Below are 7,346 nucleotides of genomic sequence, written 5' to 3'. Positions count from 1 at the left end.
TTACATTTGGATTGGATAAAAAAACTGAGTTCATTACAGATGACTTACATTTTTTGAGAAGCTGTAGTCCCAAAATGCACTGCTACAGTCACAGCAAAAATATTAAATAAAGTAAATCAAAACTGTTGAGGGAACTGGATTGCCCAATTTATTTATTATAGAGAATGTCAAAATCCCGTCTTGTCTCATTCTCGTAGATCCAGTCTTGTGTCTCGTCTCGTATTATGGAAATTGTATCTCGTCGTATCTCGTTGATTGAGATAAAGTTTTGTATCATTTTGTACCTGATTTTTACTGTTAAACTTGTACACAGCACACAGGGGCCTCATTTTGACCCAAAGGAATTTTTTTTATCATGTACCGGCCCTTTAAGAACACACAGTGAACCAGCCTCCCCTGTACCTGACCCTGTACTTCATTTTTCCCACACAGGAGATCTAACTCCAGGTCACCTCCTCTACCTCAGAGCTCCTACCACACTCCCCTCACCTGCCCCTTCACCTGCCCTTCACCTGCCCCTCACCTGCCCCTTCACCTGCCCCTCACTCTTCCTCCTCTGTACCATATTCTCACTGTCCTCCTCTGCACCGCACACTCGCTCGTCTCTTTGGTGGTCCTCCTGTCTCCAGCTGCCTTCGAACCACCCAAAGCGTCGATTAAGAAAACACAAGCCAATCTGCAGGTGCTGACAGGTGCCCCCGGTCTGCCCCTGGACTTGGACCAGACCCGGACCAGACCCGGACTAAACCCGGACCTCAGAGGGGTCTTTGTTCCCCCGCGTGTCTCGCATACTTGGGCAGGACAGATAAAGTTCAGGTGGAGACAAAAACGGTATTCTTCGGAGCGCCGTGGAGTCGCTCTGGGGTCAGGGCTGATAAAGGTGCACTGTGTAACTTTTCAGCACCTGCTTGTTTCCATGGAGATGCTATAATTTTACTCTGAATGTTTTGCACTAGGACTTTAAACTTATTTATCTCCATGGGGACGAAAAGTAACATCACAAGACCAAGTTACAGTGACCTCTAAGTAACCTCCACCAGTAAAATCCACCATACAGCTGTCCCGTTTCCATTTTGCCTGAAATGTTCCACAGTATGGCATTGTTGGTTATATTGGTATATTTGTAGCCATAGATAAGCGTAATAACATAGTGTGGTACATTTTAGGCCAAGCAAAAACATCAAAAGTTCCAGAGCATATTTACTTTTAAAATGCACTATTACTACATTTATTATTATCAGATTTTTTGAGTTATAAGTCTATTAAAATATCTTGTCAACAGTAAACTCATGATCAGAAAGAAAGCAGATGAGTTTAAAGTTATCCACTGCTTCATTATTCTAAAACTAAACTGAACAGACTTTTCTCTTCTATTTCAACATACAGGTGTGACAGGTGTAAAGTGAGTATTGTTCGTTGGATCATTTATTTTTGTGTCCTATACTCAAAAACTTTTGGTCTAAATGTTTTTATTTATACAATACCATATACAAAAAAGTATAGTGCCTGATGTTCTGACTGTGGTGTTTGGGTATTTGAATCAAACACTGAAACACTCCCACAACACCTCAGTGCTTCCATAAATGGTTAAACAATACGATGTCTTGTGTGTAAAATCCCTCAGTCGTCCAGGTAGAATCCACGGCAAAAGGAGAAATTAAATTTGTCAACTGGACAAAAATTTACTTTTTACAGCTCATCCAAGCTGCTTCTTCATTTCTGGTCAGACGCTGGTGGACACTTTCTTATATCTGTCTAAAGGGAGGAGCTAACTACATTGAAACTACTCTGAAACTAACACACTGTTTAGTTTCTGTTATTTCTTTTGTTCTGAATGATTATATAATATTATTATATAATATTGCCCCAAACTCAGTGCAAGTTCAACAGGCCTAACTAACTAACAGAAACTGTAGACAGGTAGCGTGTGTTAGTTTCAGAGTAGTTTCAGTGTAGTTAGCTCCTCCCTTCAGACAGATATAAGAAAGTGTCCACCAGCGTCTGACCAGAACTGAAGAAGTAGCTTGGATGAGCTGAGAAACTTATTCGCCCAAAGTAAATTTTTGTCCAGTTGACAAACTGAATTTCTCCTTTTGCCTTGGTATGACGTCTTGTTTGTATCTTGATGAGATTTGGTACAATCTGTCAGATCAGTAAGATAAATTTCCCAAAACATTTTGGGACCTTTTATAGATCATATGAAACAGAGGACTTGACCTCAAACTTCAAAGGACTGATTTTTTGTTTGAACTCTCTAGACATTACTGTATCCACTGTTTGTTGTACTTATTGTGCACTGACAGTGTTGATGTGTTTTTTCTATTGAAAAAATGAAAACCAAATAAACAATATATTTAAAAAAAGAAAGAAATCAGATGTTTTCTTATCAAAAAAGGAAGGCTAATGTTAAAGGTTGTGAAATCAGAATCAGATTTTGGTGTGCATATATCTTCAGTCAGTGTTGCTTTTTCTTAAGTGATAACATGTTCATTATTAACATTGATCTAAATAATAAATAAATGATCAAATACTGTATTTGCATTGCCAAATCAAAAAATTTTGAGCTCTAAAACCATCTGTAATTGAATAAATTGAAGGTAGAGCTGTTTAATGTCACAGTGTGGAACATCCAGGCAGAGCAATGACGTATCCATAGAAACAGGCAGGAGGAGCCTCTAGAAAAGTTAAACAATGGACGTTTAAGTGTAATAACAAACTTAAATCATCAACTCTTGCAATGCACACTGTATTTTGAATGATTCTATTCCAAAAAAAAAAAACATTCCCAGAAGCTCCTCATTTAACCCCCAATCTCACAGTACCAGAGGAATAATCCAGAATAGTGCTTTATAAACGATCCTTACATGGTCCAGTGGTTCGAACAGTCCACATATTGACAGGAAGACAAATCAGGTCTGAGGTCTGGACCAGCTCAGACCAGTCTCAGGCCCAGACCCGGTCCTGATCAATGCAAATGGAGCCGTGTGATGGATGAGCCTTCACACACACACACACACACACACACGCGCGCACACGCACACACACACACACACGCACACACAGATTTTACATTTTAACTTATTTAAAAAAAAACGTTTCACTTCTGGGATACAGCTAATGTGATTTCCATGTACGTTAAAGCTGCATTGTGTAACTTTTCTAGTGGGGGGGGGGGGGTCCTGTCACTGTTGTTTCCATGGAGACGTACTTCTCCGCCCCGATGTGGTTCATTTTGTGATCACAGGTTGGTATGTGAGTTCACGCACATTGCCTGGTATGAAAATGTTGTGTGTGTGAGTGTTGGTGGTGGTGGGAGGGGCCGATGGAGCAGATGGGCAGCCTCGCTTCTGTCAGTCTGTCCCAGGGCAGCTGTGGCTACAGTAGAAGCTTAACACAATTGAGTGTGGAGTGAAAGAATAATGAGCTGTAAAGTGTCTTTGAGTTTCTTGAAAGGAGCTATATAAATGCAAATGCAACTATTATAACTATTACTACTACTACTACAACTGCTACTACTACTACCTCTACAACTGCTACTTCTACTACTTCTACTACTACAACTGTTACTACAACTGTTACTACAACTGCTACTAGCTGCTACTACTGCTACTACTACTACTACAACTACTAGTACTACTACTACTACTACTACTACTACTACTACTTCTACATCTGCTACTACATCTACTATAACTACTACTACTACTACTATTACCTCAACTGCTACTACAACTACTACACTAACCACTACTACTACAACTGCTACAACTGCTACTACTATTACAACTACTACTACTACTACACTAACTACTACAACTACTACTACACTAACCATTATACTACAACTGCTACTACAACTGCTACTACTATTACAACTGCTACTACTACTACTACTACTACTACTACTACTAACTACTAACTACTACACTAACCACTATTACTACAACTGCTACTACTACTACTACTATAACTATTAGAACTACTACAATAACTACTACAATTGCTACTACAGTACAACTACAACTCATACTACTAATAATACTGCTACAACTACTATACACCTATTACTTCTACTACAACTACTACAACTACAACTACCAAAACTACTGTAACTGCTACTACAACTACTACTACAACTGCATTTAAAAATCTGACACAAATTATTGTACAAATTCCACAATGAAAACAAGTTACATTAACAATATTTATTTTTGTTTTTCATAATTAATTTATCTTAATAGTAGCACAAAATGCATTGGTTCAAATCTTTAGAAACAAAACAAAACAAAAAAAACACTGAAGTGAAACCACAGACTGTATGAAAATATTTATAAATACAGCCCATGAGTGAAACATGTTTTTAAATCTCCCAATTATTGTCCAACGCTGCCATCTAGTGACAAAAAATGAGAATGCACTTAAATAAGGCTTATATTATGACATTATTAATACAGTATTGCCAAATCATTAGAATGAATTAAAGGTGCATTGTGTAACTTTTCTGGTGGAGAATCCGCCAAATGATTTTCTCTATGGAAATGTTATTACTTTTTCTGGAATTTACCATGGATTCTACCTGGACGACTGAGGAATTTTACGTAAATTTTGTCTGGAATGTTCCACAGTATGGCGTTAAACCTTTCTATCTCCATGGAGACCAAACCAGACCAAGTTACACGTCAGATCTGTGGAGAGGCGACGCCGCTCACGCTCAGAAAGTTGTTTTTCTTGGTATTTCTGAGGCTATAAAACCACCTGTAACTGAATAAACGTTAAGTTGAGCTGTTTAATGTCACACTGCGGAACATTCCAGGCGACAGAATCCCAACCAGAAAAGTTACACAATGCAGCTTTAGCTTAATTACAAGTTCAGTGGGAGGATAACGACATTCGACTGGGATTACATTGTTCTGAATACATTAAAATACTAAAATTGCTTTATATTAAATAGGTGCAGTACGTTATAGAGCTTGGTGGCTGCATCAGGGAGGGCATCTGGTATAAAACTTACACTAAAAAGTTAGAATTAATTGTATAGTGAGGATATATTGGTAGCAGTGACATAAAAAGGTTTTCCCAGATATGGTATCAGTCCAGTATTTTAGAATTTTGCCGATATTTGGTACCGATATTAAAGTGCCTGTATTACGCTATTTTCCGATCCATGTTATAATGTTTCTTCGTTACAGACAGACCTGGAGTTGTTGATTTGTTTAGTTTCATTCACACAAACGATGCAGATTTAGGCTGAGTTCTTTTCTTAAACGAAAAAAAAAAAAACACACAAAAAAACACTGTTCCACACTTGTGATGTCATGTGGTGATACAGGAAGTGCTCCAATGTGCTTTTAAACTTCATACAGCTTCACATTTGGATAATTTCAGTCCTAGAATTGTCGATCTGTACGGAACAAAAGGTTTAAAAAAAAAAAAAAAAAAAAAGGTAAAAAATACATGGAAACTCTTCATGACATCACAAGGTGGAACAGAGCATTTTGAGCTTTGGATGAAAACAGACTAATAATAAAGAGTTATTCAAAAATGAAACAAAACACAACTCAAGGTCTGTTTTTGAAAAGATAACAACATTATAACACGACTTAAAGCTCACGAGAGTAAATTTTGTGTAATATAGAACCTTTAAACTAAATTAAATGCAACAAATAATTTTAAAACCCTGATAAACCCATTTTTGTGATAAGTTCTACAAAAGTGAAAAGTTAAATTGCGAAGTAAGAAGTAAGAAAACATAAAACTGTGCTCCTTTCTATGGATTTTAAAATATTAACATCGGCAAATATCGGTTATTGGTCATAGTAATAAGACAAATATCGAATAGCTGTTTAAAAAAAAAAAATAAATAAAATCCATATCAGACCATGTCTAATGTGACTCTATGTAATTCATTTATGTTAATTGAAAGCAACATTTGTATTTATAATGAAAAGGCTACTGTTATACTTTCAATTAACATCAAAATATACAGGAAAATATGATAATAATAATAATAATAATAATAATAATAATAATAATACATTTTAAAACTTAACCTTATCTTTTTATACTTAAATAAGCAAGTGCAGTTTTTATTCGTGGTAAGACGTGAGCTGTGAATGTACGAAGCAGTGAGCACAACAAAAAGATTATCATTAAAGAGGGGGTATTTTTTTTATTTCTATGGGGTATTAACCTCTAACACATGATATATTTAGATAGTTGTTTAGAATAATGCTCTCCGTGCTGAGTCACCACCCCTTCAGAGCGCTACCACAACACAATCAGCCTGCGTCCTGCTAATGAAACTGTTGTACATCGCGTCAGGTTTGTGAAGTCGTAGTGTACAGTTTTGAGTCATGTTTTTGTATATTTATGGAGAATTGTCGAGTGGGAGCAGCGTTGGGGAACTTACATTAATAAAGTAATGTTTGCTCGGTACTCGTTATTTCTTTAAAAAGTAATCCCTTTACTTAGTTACTCTCTATGGAAAGTAACTTTTTACATTACTCATTACTCTGGTGACTTTTTGGTGGTAAACTCCGTCTAAGGTTTAGCCTGATTCATCAGCCGGTTTTACTTTGTTTTACTTCGTTTCACTTCGTCTGACCTCACAGCATTAGACTTCGTTTACTCGACAGTAGGCAGGTACTTTTGATCATTTAACCAATCGTTTCTATTTGGTTGTGATGTATGTAATGCACCGCTACCGGGCTAACTGGTATATTAAGCTTTTCCCAAATCCCGTAGGAAGAAGGACAATAACGTCTTTCCCCTTGATGAAATTCACCAAACATTCTTTTTATTCCGTCTTTAAATCCTCGATCTCTGGAATCGTTGCCAACACAGAATGTCTGGCTCTTTGCTGATTGGCTGGTGCCCGAACTTGCACTTCCGGGGTTTTTGCAACCTGTCTAGTGTATTCTGATTCCTGACGTAGTCGCTGGAGAGAAATGAAATTGAGCAGAGGCACTAGGTGGCGCCAGTCTGACTATCTAAGCTTAAATACCGGCACGAGACAGATAGTCGACAAGTACTGTAAGGGAAAGCTGAAAAAAACTTTGACTTTTGCAGTTTGCCCAGGGGATTCGCTCGGTGTGGGAGGATCCTCATGACGGACCTGTCCCCTGGTGTCGCTGGAGCCCGCTTCCTCCAAAACGGTGCACTGCGACCGGATCTGGGTTGGGCAGGAAAGACCCGAGGCTTTACAGCTTCTCAAGTCAGGACCTCGCCATTCTCTGGGGCCGCGGGTGCCCACTGTGCCCTCAAACCCGGGCATGGACGGACACCCCCTGCTCCTGGCGCCACTGTCAACCAGGGCTGACTGTCTGACTGTCCTCCCCAACTCCGTC

Source organism: Boleophthalmus pectinirostris, unplaced genomic scaffold (genome assembly GCF_026225935.1).
Source record: "Boleophthalmus pectinirostris isolate CB_2022bp ecotype Guang Dong unplaced genomic scaffold, ASM2622593v1 HiC_scaffold_14, whole genome shotgun sequence".
NCBI classification, from domain to species: Eukaryota; Metazoa; Chordata; class Actinopteri; order Gobiiformes; family Gobiidae; genus Boleophthalmus; species Boleophthalmus pectinirostris.
Note: the sequence above shows the minus strand (reverse complement) of the source record.